Raw genomic sequence first — 15,334 nt, 5'->3', positions numbered from 1 at the left:
CAGCTCTGCACTTTCTGGGATAGAGCTCCCAGTGGTAGCAGACAGACCTTCCATTTTTATTGGTCCACAGCTCCAATATCTTCTACCCTCAGGCTTGGGAGGGAACACAGTGATTAAGGACTAACGTGGGACCCCCGCACAGAAGAGCTGCCTTATGGAAAAGTGGCCAGTTTTCCATGTGTGTCCCTGCAATTTTTACTCCTCACTGATCAAGGCCTCTAAATCTGGGCCCCCAGCATAACTACCGTGCCCCTGCCTGAACTCTTCAGTCAGCTGCAGCTTCTGTTTCTTTGGGGAAATCCCAGAGACAACTCACAGCCCCTTTCCCATTGTATATAAAATGGTACCTTTCCTTACTGCCCTTGGGCAGGGGAAAAAACAAAGGGCCTGGTCATGTCACTGGAACCTTCAGCACACCCACAGCCACCATACACAGAGGAGCCCAGTATATCTTTCCTGTGAGCCCCCACCCCTACTCCTCACCAGGCAGGGCCCTTGGATTCACAGAGCAGATGCCCCACTCCTGACTGAGCATTCCCACTGGTAGCAGTTCTGTGTTTCCCTGGGGGGAGAAGTTTTAGACACTACTGATGGTGCCTCTGTCAATGCCACTGCAACAGTTCTGCCCTTGCTGCTTTCAGACTGGAGAAGTAACAACGAGGCTAAGGGTTTTACTCATGCCTCCAGCATGCCATACTCACCATACAAAGAAGAGCCCAGTCTCTCTTCCTTGTGAGCTTCCAACCCCCTGTCCTTCACTAAGTAGGGCCCCTGCTTGGGCCCACAGCACAACCACCACATCCCCTGGCTGAACATTCCTATTGGCAGTGGCTCTGCATTTCTCTGGGGTGGAGCTCCCAGAAGAAACTGAAAGCCCTTCTGCCACTACCATTGCAGTGGTACTGCCTTTGCTTCGTCTAAACTGAGGAAGGAACAAAGACCCTGCATGCTGTACTCATACCTCCAGCATGTCATAGGCACCTTAAGGAGAAGAGTCCAGTCTGTCTTCCCCATAAGCCCCTTGCCCTTCAGCTCATCACCAGGCAGGGACCGTGGCTTGGGACCACAACACAGCTGTCTCACACCAGCTCTGTGTTTCCCTGAGGTGCAGCCCCAAGTGACAAGTGAAAGGCCTTCTGCCACTGCCACTGCCACTGCCACTGCCATGGTCTCTGCACATGCTGCCCCCAGAATGGGGAGGGATCCTAAATCCTGAATTCTTCCTGGGGCTGCAGTGTGCAGTCCAGGAGTGCCAAGCCAAGATCTGTAGCCAACACTCAAGTGGTCAAGGAGCCCACACCATCAGGGCACTGAGAAGAAGCAAGCCTGCAAATGCAAGAAAATATACAGGAGCCACATGGTTGAGCAAGAGGCTGCCTACTAGCCATTACACCTAATTATCATTGACACAATTACAACCCAAACTTCAACCCTGCAAATGCTTTGCTAATATATGCCTCTGTGTAACCAATGTCAAGAATTCAGCTAAAAATAAAAATCCAGCGTAAAGCCTTGATCCTTGGAAAACATCCAGCAATGAAATCAACTGACTCTACTCAAAATATACCACAGTTAAAGGAACATCATCCCACACAGATGAGAAAGAACCAGTGCAAAGACTCTGACAATTCTCAAAGCCAGAGTGTCTTCTTGCCTCCAAATGATCACACTAGTTCGTACACCATGGTTCTTAGCCAGCCTGAGATGGCTGAAATAACAGACATAAAATTCAGCCTATGGATAGGAAAAAAAAAATCAACAAGATTCAGGAGGAAGTTGAAACCCAATTCAATGAATCCAAGGATTACAATAAAACTATACAGGAGCTGACAGACTCGATGACCACTTTATGAAATAACCAAGCGTATCTAATAGAGCTGAAAAGCACACTACAATAATTTCTTAATATGATTGCAAGTATTAACAGCTGAATACATCAAGTTGAGGAAAGAATCTGAGAGCTTGAAGACTAGTTCTGCAAACTAATTCAATAAGACAAAAATAAAGGAAAAAAGAATAAGAAGTAATGAAACAAACCACTGAGAAATATAGGATTATGTAAAATGACCAAATCTATGACTCACTGTCATCCCTGTAAGAGAGGATGAGAAAACAAGCAATGTGGTACACATGTTTGAGTATATTGCCCGTGAAAATTTCCCCAATCTCACTAGAGTCGCCAACATTCATATTTGGAAAATGCAGAGAACCCCTGGAAGATACTATATAAGAATCATCCCCAAGACAGATAATAATCAGATTCTCCAAGGTTGACATGAAAGCAAAAGTATTAAAGGCAGTTAGAGAGAAGGGGCAGGATACCTACAAAACAAACCCCATCAAGCTAACAGTGAATATTTCAGCAAAAACTCTACAAACCAGAAGATCAGGGGCCCATATTGAGCATTAGGGAAGAAAAGAAACTCCAACCAATAATTTTATATGCAGCCAAACTAAGCTTTGTTAGTGAAGGAGAAATCTGATTAGATCCTTTTCAACAAGCAAATGGAAGGAAATTTGTTACCAGGTGATATGGTTTGGGTGTGTCCCCAGCCAAATCTCACCTTGAATTGTAATTCCCACAATTACCATGTGCCCTGGGAGGAACCCAGTGGGAGGTAAGTGAATCATGGGGATGGATGTTTCCCATGCTGTTCTCATGATAGCAAATAAGTTTCATGAGCTCTGATGGCATTATATATAAGGGGGACTTTCCCTGCCCAATCTCATTTTCTTTTCGCCTGCTGACATCTGTGTAAGATGTGACTTGCTACTCCTTGCCTTCTGCCATGATCATGAGGCTTTCCTAGCCACATGGAACTGTAAGTCCAATTAAACCTCTTTCTTCTGTAAAATGCCCAGTCTCAGGTATGTCTTTATCAGCAGCATGAAAATGGACTAACACACCACCAGACTTGCCTTAAAAGAGGTATTTAAGAGAGTGCTAAATACAGAAAGGAAAGACTAGTACTGGACACTACAAAAACAGTTTTACATACATAGACTATTGATGCTATAAAGCTGCTACCCGATTAAGTCTGCATAATAACCAGCCAACAACAAAATTACATGATCAAATTTGCACATATCAATATTAACCTTTAATGTACATGCTCTTAATGCCCCAATTAAAAGGCACAGAGTCGCATGTTGGATAAGCAAGGAAGATTTAACAGTATGTTGTCTTCAAAGCACCCATTTTACATGCAATGATACCCATAGGCTCTAAGTAAAAGGACAGAAAAAGATCTACCAAGTAAACGGAAAACAAACAAAAAAGCAGACGTTACTATTTTAATTTAAGACAAAACAGACCTTAAACCAACAATCAAAAACAAAGAAAGGCATTATATAACGGTAAAGATCTCAATTCGACAAGAATACTTAATGGTCCTAAATATACATACTACCAATGTTGGAGCTCCTAGATTAATAAAACAAGTTCTTAGGTACCTACAAAGTGACTTAGTAACCATACAATGATAGCAAGAGACTTCAACACCACAAGGACAGTATTAGACATATCTTTTAGCCAGAAAATTAACAAAGCTATTCAGGACTTGAACTCTGAGCTTGACCAAATAGACCTAACAGACATTTACAGAAGTCTCCACCCAAAAACAATGGAATATACATTCTTCTCATCTGCACATGGCACATAGTCTAAAATCAACAACACTTTTGCCATAAAACAATTATTAGCACATTTAAACAACTCCAAATCATACAAACCACACTCTAAGAACACAGAGCAATAAAAATAAAAATTAACACTAAGAAGATTGCTGAAAACCATACAATTACATAGAAATTAAACAACCTGCTTCTGAATAACTTCTGTAAACTATGAAATTAAGGCAGAAACTAAGAAGTTCTTTGATACTAAGAAGAACAAAGATATAACATACCAGAATCTCTGGGATACAGCTAAAGCAGTGTAAGGGGAAAGTTTGTAGCATAAAGCATCAATAAGTTACAAAGATCTCAAATTAACAACATAACATAGCACTCTGAGAAAATTTTAAAAAGAGCAAACTAACCCCAAAGCTAACAGAAACAAAGAAACAACCAAAAATCAGAGCTAAATTAAATGAAATTCAGGTGTACAAAAACACACAAAAGATCCATAAATCCAGAAGTTGGTTTTTTGAAAAAAAAAAGAAAAATCAATAAAATAGACTGTTGGCCAGACTAATAAAGAAAAAAAAAGAGACAAAATCCATAAATTAAAAAAATCAGAAAAGACAAAAGTGACAATACCACTGACTTCACAGAAACACTAAAATTCAACAGAGACTTTTATGATAAACTCTGTGAATACAAACTGGAAAACCTAGAAGTGGATAAATGATTGGAAACATATGACCTCTCAAGACTGAACCAGGAAGAAATTCTAGCCCTGAACAGACCAATAATGAGTTCCAATATTAAATCAGTAATAAAAAGCCTACCAACCAGAGAAGGCCCAGGGTCAGATGGATTCACAGCCAAATTCTATCAGGTATATAAGGAAGAGCTCGTACCATTCCTTTTGAAACTATTCCAAAAAGCTGAAGAGGAGGGACTCTGCCCTATTTCATGCTATGAGGTCAGTATCATGAACATGACAAAGACATAACAAAAAAGAAAACTTAAGGCCAATATCCTTGATGAACATAGATGCAAGTCTTCAACAAAGTACTGACAAACTGAATCCAGCAGCAAATCAAAAAGCTAATCCATCACTACCAAGTAGGCTTTATTGCTGGGTTGCAAGATTGGTTCAACATATGCAAATCGATAAATGTAATTCATCACTTAAACATAACTAAGAAACAGAACCTAAAAAACCGCATAGTTTCTGCCCAAAAGCTCTTAGATCTGATAAACAATGTCAGAAGTTTCTGGATGCAAATCAACCTACAAAATTCTGTAGCATTACTATACACCAATAACATCCAAGCTGAGTGTTAAATCAGGAAAGTAATCCCATTCACAATAGCCACAAAAAGTAAAATACCTGGGAAGACAGTTAATCAGGGAGGTGAAAGAACTCTGCAATGAGAATTGCAAAAACACTGCTGAAAGAATTCAAAGATGACAGAAACAAATGGAAAAACATTCCATGCTCATGAATAGGAAAAATCAGTATTGTCAAAATGGCCATAGCACTCAAAACTATTTGTAAATTCAATGCTATTTCTAATGAACTAATAATGACATTCTTCAATAACTAGAAAAATATATTTTTAAATTCATATGTAACAATAAAAGATCCTGAATAGCCAAGGTGGGCCTAAGCAAAATGAACAAAGCTGGAGATAATCACATTACTCTGACATCAAACTATGCTATAAGGCTACCATAACCAAACAGCATGGTACAGGGCAAAAAATAGATGCAGAGGCCAAAGAAACAGAACAGAGCCCAGAAATAAATTTATGCACCTACAACCATCTGATCTTCAACAAATTTGACAAAAGCAATCAATGGGAAAAGACTCCCTGTTCAATAAATGGTGCTGGGATATCATATCTGGCTAGCCATATGTAAAATATTTTAACTGGAACCTTTCCTTATACCATATACAAAAAATCAACTCAAAATGCATCAAAGACTTAAATTTAAAACATAAAACTACAAAAACCCTTGAAGAAAACCCAGGAAATACCATTCGAGATAGGCCTTGGCAAAGATTTTATGAAAAAGATGCCAAAAGCAATTGTAATGGAAATAAAAATTGACAAATGAGACCTAATTACACTAAAGAGCTTCTGTTCAGCAAAAGAAACAGTCATCAACATAAACAGACAACCACAGAGTGGAAGAAAATATTTGTAAATTATGCATCTGACAAAGGTCTGATATCCAGAGTATGTAAGGAACTTAAATTAACAATTAAAAATCAAACATTCCATCAAAAAGTGGGGAAAGAGTATAAAAAGGCACTTTTCAAAAAGAAGACAATATAGGTGTTCAACAAGCTTATCAAAAAACTCTCAGAATCTCCAATCATTAGATAAATGCAAATCAAAACCAAGAAAGATAACATCTCATACAAGTCAGAATGACTATTATTACAAATTCAAAAAATAAAAAATGTCGGCAAGGCTATGGAGAAGGGAGAATTTTTGCAGACTGTCAGCAGCTATGTAATTTTCATAGTTCAGCCACTATGGAAAGCAGTTTTGTGATTTCTGAGGGAACTTAAAACAGAACTACAATTTCATTCTAGAAATCCCATTATCAGCTATAGACTTAAAGGAATATAAATCATTCTACCATAAAGACACATGCATGCATATGTTCATTGTAGTACTATTCACAATAGTGAAGACATGAACTCAATCTAAATGCCCCTCAATGATAGACTGGTTGATATGGTTTGGTTGTGTCCCCACTCAAATTTCAACTTCAGTTGTATCTCTCAGAATTCCCACATGTTGCAGGAGGGACCCACTGGGAGGTAATTGAATCATGGGGGCCGGTTTGACATTTTACATAGAATATGAGCAATTTTTAAAATTTTTTAACACTTATTAACTCTAAATTTGTTACAATGAACAAAGTTTATAATCAGAAAAAAAAAGAAAAAATTAAAAACAATGGCAACAAGCAAAGCCCCTACACCATTCTTGCTCACATCAAACTATAGAGCCTAAGGTCCAAAACCAAGGATGATTCTTGATTCTTCTCTGTCCTTGAAACCCCACACCTAACCAAATACTAAATTATGTAGTCTTTATCTTGAGATAAAACTTCATCTCTAACAAAACAACTCTTTTCTTCTCCACCTCCATTGTAGTCCAACCTGCCTTTCTTTGAAGACTACATTCTCCTTGGTCTCCTGGTTTTGACTTTATTCAAATTCTAATCTTTTCTCTACAGAGCAGCAAGAATTATCTTAAAAAATAGATGGAATAATGACATTCTTTTGCTTAGAATTCTTCAATTCCTTCTTTAAAAATCAAAGCTTTTAGTAATATTGTAGAAGGTCCTTGTGATCTGACTTTAGCCTACCTTTCCAACCATATCACACTTTATTACAGTCCTCCCCTCCTTACTGCTAATTGGTCCTGCCAGCCTCCTTCTTTTTCTTCTTTTTAAAAAGGCTTGACTATTTTGTAATAGCAGTTTTAATTTCACAGCAAAATTGATAGGAAAGTACAGCGATTTCACATATGCCCCTGCCTCTGACTTACACATAGATGTCCTTATTATCAATGACACCCACCAGAGTGGTATGTTTCATAAAATTGATGAAGCTACATTGATATATTAGTATCATCTCAACTCTCTAGCTTACATTAGGCTTCAGTCCTAGTGCAGTACATTCTATAGGTTTAAACAAATATATAATCGAATGTATCCATCATTATGGTATCACACAGAGTAGTTTCACTGCCCTAAAAATACCTGTTCTTCCGACCTTCCCCTCTAAACCCTGACAATCACTCATCATTTCACTGTCTTCATAATTTTCACTTTCAAGAATATCATATAACTGGAATATACGCATTGAGCCCTTTCTCAGTGGCTCCTTTCACATAGTAACATGCATTTAAGTTTCTCTAATATCTTCTCATGTTGTGATGGCTCATTTGTGAAGAATATTTATGGCTCTGAATAATAGTTCATTGTCTGGATATATCCCAATTAAACTATTCACCTACTGAAGCACATATTGGTTGCTTCCAAGATGTTTCCAAATTATGAATAAAGTTGCTATAAAGATCCATGTGCAAGTCTTGTGTGGAGATTAAGTTTCAAGTTCCTTTGGATAAATACTAAAGAGCATGATTGGTGGTTTGTATGGCAGGAGTATGTTTACTCTCAAAAGAAATGAACAAACTGTCTTCCACAGTGGATGTATCATTTTTGCATTTCCATCAGCAAGGTATAAAAACTTTCTATTGCTCCAAATCCTCATCAGCATTTGCTGTTGTCAGTGTTCTGGATTTTAGTTATTCTATGAGATACATTGTACTATCTTGTTGTTGTTTTAATTTGCATTTCTCTAATGAAATATGGTGTGTAGCATCTTCTCGTATATTTATTTACTATCTGTATGTCTTCTTTGGTGGGGTATCTGTTAAGGTTTTGGCTCAGTTTTAAATCAGTTTATTTGCTTTCTCCTTGTTGAGTTTTAAGAGTTCTATATATATTTTGGATAACAGTCCTGTATCAGATATATTTTTGCAAATACATTCTTCCAATTTGTGGTTTGTCTTTTTATTCTCTTGACTATTTATTTTATGGAACAGAAAATTTTGATTTTAATAAAGTCCAGCTTATAAATTATTTCTTTCATGGATCATGTATTTGGTGTTGCATCTAAAGAGTCACTACCAACCCCAAAGTTATCTAAATGTTCTTCAATGTTATCTTCTAGCCTGAAAGCCTTCTTTATGTTCTTAATATGTCATCTTCTTTCCCATTTCAATGCTATCTTATTCAGCATCGGCTGCTGATATGGTTTGACTCTGTGTTCGCACCCAAATTTCACCTTGAATTGTAATCCCTATAGTACCTACATGTCAAGGGCTGGACCAGATGTATGTAATTGCTTCATGGGGGAGGTTCCCCCCATGTTGTTCTCATGATATTGAGTGAGTTCTCATGAGACCTGATGGTTTCAGAAGCATCTGGCATTTTCTCTGTTTGCACTCACTCCATTCTGCCACCCTTTGAAGAAGGTGCTTGCTTCTTCTTTGCCTTCCGCCATGATTGTAAGTTTACTGAGGCTTCCCCAGCAATACAGAATTGTGAATCAATTAAATCTCTTTCCTTTATAAATTACCCAGTCTTAAGTATTTCTTCATAGCAGTGTGAGAACAGACTAATATAGCTACTATAACAACATGCCATAAATTGGGGAGCCAAAACAGTAACAATTTGTTTCTTGCAGTTTTGGAGGCTGGGAAGTGCAAGATAAGGGTGCCAGCAGATTTGACGTCTGGTGAGGGCTCACTCTCCGCTACATAGATGGCAACTTCTCTCTGGGTCCTCACATAGTAGAAGGGCAAGGAGCTCCCTCAGGCCTGTTGCATAAGGGTAGTAATCACATTCATGTGGGTTCTATCTTTCTGACCTGTTATGATTTGGATATTTCGACCATCAAAACCTCAGGTTGAAATGCGATTCCCAGTGTTGGAAGTGAGACCTAGTGGGAGGTGTTTAGGTGATGGGAGCAGATCCCTCATGAATAGTTTGATGCTCTCCCTGTCTGTCTCTTGCCTCCTCTAACACCATGTGACATGCCTGCTCCCCCTTCACCTTCAACTATGATTGTAAGCTTCCTGATGCCCTCACCAGAAGCAGATGCCAACACTATACTTCTTGTTTAGCCTGCACGAGCCAAAATAAACTTTTTCTTTATAAATTACCCAGTTGCCTGTATTCCTTTACAAAAGCAATGGGAAACAGGATAACAAGTGACGTTATTACCTCCCAAAGCCTCCGCTTCTTAATACCATCACTTTGGGGATTAGGATTTCCACATATTAATTTGGAAAGGATGAAACATTGAGACCATAGCAAATGCCATGCATCCTCTCTGCTCAGAACTTTCCATCTCATAACTGGCTTATTGGGGAAGTCATGAGAATTCATCTCTCAGTATTCCAACCACAGGGAATATAATTGACATAGGCCTCGGCTGCTGTTCCCTGATATTCATCTCTGGGTTTGCACCAAAGCCTGCACTGCCCATAGGCTGCTCCTAGGCCACAGATACACATGTCAAGGATGCTGAAATGAGCTGTTCCCCTGGAGGCACAGTGACCCTGTGCTGACTTTGGTTCTAGGACTCTCCATGGTCCTGCCCAACTTTTCAGAGGCTGCAAGAGATCACATTTTTACTTTCAATCTTCCTTTCTTTTCTCTTTGAGTTGGGGTTATACTTTCAACACACTGTGAATGCACTTCCAGCCTTATCTAGATTTCTCTTATTTTCCTTCACAGGCATTTCCCCCAATAAAATCCTTGAAGATTTAATGCCCTCTGGGTATCTGCTTCTTGGGGAATCTAGTACTCATCCTCTCACACATGCCTCAACTTCTCTTCAGACAAAACCTACCTAACATATAACTTTACTGGTTACTCTGTGTCCCATTACCTTTTTGTTTGTTTTATTAATTTTTTTAAAATAGCACTTTTAAAATTGCAACTTTAATGCATGCTCTTTATATACTTATTCTTGGATTGATTTTCTATCAGTAAAACTTAAGCTCCATAAGATCAGGAATCTTTCTGTGTCATTCACCATCATACATTTTTTGTATCTGAGATATAGTAAACACTCAATAAATATTTGTTAAATTACTTTATACCTAGCCAGTAACTAATATGTGACTAACTCTATACAAATGCACTAATAGTTAAAGATTGTCTAGCATTTGACTAAGTCAACAAAATGTTCCTATCAATTTTGGTGTGGTACTCTGAACTTTCTTATGTCTACATGGAACTGATTTCAAAGAAGTAATCCATGGGGTTTAGTGAATACTTTCACAGCTTGTAAGTCATCTCTGTTAGATGGAGTTATAACTTTGAAACTAAAGGGAAAAATAAAAAGGGGGAATTATCAACCTTCAAATTTCCAACCTACCTGGAGCATTTAATATTCATTACTGAAATGGTGTCCTTGTCTTCAGTATATATCCGAGGTTCGTCGTCTTATGCCAAAGGAATCAAGGATGCAGAAACATAAGTTCAGAGATTTAATAGGCAACAGAAAGTGAATAGTTCTTTCTCCTGCAGAGAGAGAGGGGTGCCCGAGTGGGTCTTCTGGTCCGCAGCAAAGTAGAGGGGGATTTTACAGACTGGCTTGAGGAGGCGGTATCTGATTTACATAGGACCCAGTGATCTGTTGGACCAAGTGTGCTCTTTACATAGCACACAAAGAAACTGACCATCCAACCCTAATCTTTTGTTATGTAGATGGGTTCTCTACCCGGCCGGCACCACGTTGCCTGTTCCTTTATTGTACACATGGCTGACACAGAAAAAGGAAGCTGGAGCTGCTATGGTGAACATGCCTAGCCCCCAGGTAGCCTTTTCCTGTTGGCACAGCTGCCGGCACTCACCCGTGCAATCTTCCAGTTTGCTGATGTATGTCTGCAGCTCGATTTTACAGGTTGCTTTTTGTTAGAAAATAAATGATTTGGAGGCTGCTTTTTATTAAAAGGAATACCTTATAAAGGACTTTCTTACCTTCTTTAGCTGCCTAAATAATTTATTTTTAACTTCTATTTCATCAATATCACCACATTTTTTTCTCTAGAAAAACGCCTCTCGGCAGGGCGCAGTAGCTCAAGCCTGTAATCCCAGCACTTTGGGAGGCCAAGACGGGCGGATCACGAGATCAGGAGATCGAGACCATCCTGGCTAACACAGTGAAACCCCGTCTCTACTAAAAAATACAAAAAACTAGCCGGGCGAGGTGGCGGGCGCCTGTAGTCCCAGCTACTTGGGAGGCTGAGGCAGGAGAATGGCGTGAACCTGGGAGGCAGAGCTTGCAGTGAGCTGAGATCTGGCCACTGCACTCCAGCCTGGGAGACACAGCGAGACTCCGTCTCAAAAAAAAAGAAAAAGAACAATTAGCTGAACGTGGAGGCACGCGCCTGTAACCGCAGCTACTTAGGAGGCTGAGGCAGGAGAATTGCTTGGACCCGGGTGGCAGAGGTTGTAGTGAGCCAAGATCTCGCCACTGCACTCCAGCCTGGTGACAGAGCAAGACTCTGTCTCAAAACAAAAACAAAAACAAAAACAAAAACAAAAAAGAAAACAAAAAAAGAAAAATGCCTCTCTTGTCCTCATTCACTTCATACTTTCATTTATTCATTTCTATAAACATACTCTAATGCTGGCTCCATTTTCCCTTCCTCATTGGTGCATATAGTATACTCAAGTTTGGGTTTAGGTATTATTTCTCTCTTAGTGGATTCATCCATTCTTATGGCTTCAGCTATCATAACCCACACAGGTGACTCCTATTTCTAAATTTTACTTCCTAATAGTTCTTTCTCATACTATGAAATTATGTATATATTAATACATACATAGAACTTATATGGAATAATAAAAAATAATAATAAACATAATAAATGTACCTATAGTTCAGGGGTACAGTAACCAAAACAGCATGTACAAGTACAAAAACTGACACATAGACCAGTGGGACAGAAAAGAGAGCCTAGAAATAGGGCTGTACGTCAACAACCATCATGATTTTCGACAAAGTTGACAAATATAAGCAATGGAGAAAGGAATCTCTTCTCAATAAATGGTGCTGGGATAACTGGCTAGTCAGAAGACTGAAACTGGACTCCTTCCTAGTACCATATACAAGCATCAATTCAACATGGATTAAAGACTTAAATTTAAACCCCAAACTATAGAATCCCTGGAACACAATCTAGCAATACTATTCTTGACATAAGAATGGGCAAAGATTTCATGAAGAAGACACCAAAAGCAATTGTGATGAAAACAAACCTTTATAAATGGGATGTAATTAAACTAAAGAGTTTTGCATAGCAAAAGAAACTACAAAAGAGTAAACAGGTAACCTGTAGAATGGTAGAAAATATTTTCAAACTGTGTATCTGACAGAGGGCTAATATCAAGCATCTGAAAGGAACTTAAACAAATTTACAAGATAAAAACAAACCACTCATTAAAAAGTGGGCAAAGAACATGAACAGACACTTTTCAAAAGAAGACATACATGTGGCCAATAAGCAAATGAAAAATATTTCAATATCACTGATCATTAAATAAATGCAAGTCAAAACCACCACGAGATATCATTTCACACCAGTCAGAATGGCTATTTACAAAAAAGTAAAAAAATATCAGATGCTGGCAAGTTTGCAGAGAAAAGGGAACAATTATACAGTGTTGATGGCTTTATAAATTAGTTCAACCATGTGGAAAGCAATGTGGCAGTTCCTTAAAGAGCTGAAAACAGAACTATCATTTGGTTCAGCAATCCCATTACTGGGTATATATATCCAGAAGAATATAAATCTTTCTACCATAAAGACACATGCACATGAATGTTCATTGCAACATTATCAACAATAATAAAATACATGGAATCAAGCTAAATGCCTATCAATGACAGATTGGATAACGAAAATGTGGGACATATACAGCATGGAATACTATGCAGTCAAAAAAAGGATAGATTATGTATTTTGCAGGAATGTGGACGGAGCTGGAAGCCACTATCCTTAGCAAACTAATATAGGAACAAGAACCCAAATACTGCATGTTCTCACTTATAACTGGGAGGTAAATGATGAGAACTTATCAACACAAAGAAGGAACAACAGACACTGGAGCCTACTTGAGTGTGGAGGGTGAGAGGAGGGAGAGAAGCAAAAACCAAATAACAATTGGGTACTAGGTTTAGTACCTGGTTGACAAAATAATCTGAACAAAAAATCCACATAACAAGAGTTTATCTGTATAACAAATCTGCTTTTGTATCCCCGAACCTAAAATAAAAGTTTAAAATAGTATATATGTAAAAAGTGATATATAAATATTTATATAATATTTAATATTTTGACTTCATATTTCAATACAAATAATATGTAATATAACATTTAATCTAAAATATTTACATTTAAAAATATTAATATTTCAGGTATACACTGTAGGAAGAGCACAGGTTTTATAGTTGTAAATGCTACAGTAAAAATTTTGTGTCTGTAACACAAAATTTGTGTCTATAACACAAGGTGTTGCATGAATTTGAACACCGTACTTAAAATTTCTTGGTTTTCATTTTGTTCTCAATCTAAGAAATTGAGCTAATAATATCCACCTTAATAAAATCATAGTTTCTGGTATGAGTTATAGATTTAATAGCATGTTACTGTTAATGGCATTAAAATAAATAGCTTCTGGGAGGCACTCCCATCCTCTTACCAATATTTGCCAAATGTGTAAATTTAAATTGTTCAATTTTTACTTTTTCATATCTAATAATTAAAATAAAATGAATTATAATAAGCAAATGAAAAGTCAAATATATGAGTGACTTAATTTATTAATACAGTAAATATTTGCTTATAATTAAAAAATGTCCAAAAAAGAACGTTAGTAAATTGGCTATTTTCTATTTATAATCCAAAATCTCTAGCAGTCTTGTTGGCATTTTAAAATAGAGTGATAACACCTCTTATGATTCACAAATGATTTCATCTGTTGAGGAAGCACTGAAGTGGTAGTTTAAGCATTTTTATAAACAAAATGATTGAAAGAAGATTTTAGGGAGGATGTGATTTCTTTTTTTTTCTTTTTTTTTTTAACTTTTCTTCTTTCTTCACTCTCTTCTCCTAAAACTCTTAAGTATATGTAAACTACACGATCATGTTCACAAAAATTATGATGTAGAATTACCTTCTAGCTACATAGTACATAATACCCATTTTTCAAGGACACTAAAACTACTGCTTCCTCCACTCTTTTCTCACCCCTTTGGTAACCCAGTGGTGCCAGTGTCAGTGAATAGACTTCAAGAAATAGCGAGAATAAAAAAGAGAGAGGTAAATGTGCACTTCCTTCAGGAAAACATTTTTAAAAAATGTACATCCACTTTATTAATTTAGTGAAACATTAAAATATACACAAACAAGCATCTTTTATTATTTGAGTAAAGCATATTTCAATGTTAAGTTTACAATAATGAAAAAGGGATTTATACATACCAGTGAGCCCTTTCTGTTAAAATCAATAGTTCAGACTGCATTCTGGTCTATGTAGCTCTGAACAAAATGTTTCCAAATGGGTTGTAAATTATGTACCACCCACAAAGAGCACTGAAAATTAATAAACACAATTCCATCTTCCCTTTATCTTTACCAATGAAAAAATAATAATATTTGATAGATAAATATGTATTCATGATGACAAAGTTTAAATATGATACTTATAAGAAATATTTAATGCATTTACATTAATTTCAGGGTCTATGAAAGATAGTAATTTAATATTCTTTAGGAATATGCTTTCAAAATTGATTTGTTCCTGGATGTCTTGTTTGAGGAATATATAATATTTCTGTACAGGTAAAAATGTAGTCATATTTAGAAAGAACGCATTTATTTTTCTGATCTGGGTTACGTAGAGTTTGAACTCCAGATGAGAGGCTCAAAATATATACCAGAATGTTAAATATATAATGTCACACATATTGATCTTATGAAGTAAATAAATGTTATTCCTTTTGGATGTAATGTAAAGCATTAAGCAATAATAAAATATTATCTCATTGCTTTTTTATTAATAGAGATAACAAATTTTTCTTCAGTGTAATGGAGCAATCTTCCAAAATGAATAT

The sequence above is a fragment of the Piliocolobus tephrosceles genome, chromosome 18, assembly GCF_002776525.5.
Source record: "Piliocolobus tephrosceles isolate RC106 chromosome 18, ASM277652v3, whole genome shotgun sequence".
In the NCBI taxonomy this organism is placed as follows: Eukaryota; Metazoa; Chordata; class Mammalia; order Primates; family Cercopithecidae; genus Piliocolobus; species Piliocolobus tephrosceles.
This window is presented reverse-complemented; position numbering follows the sequence as displayed.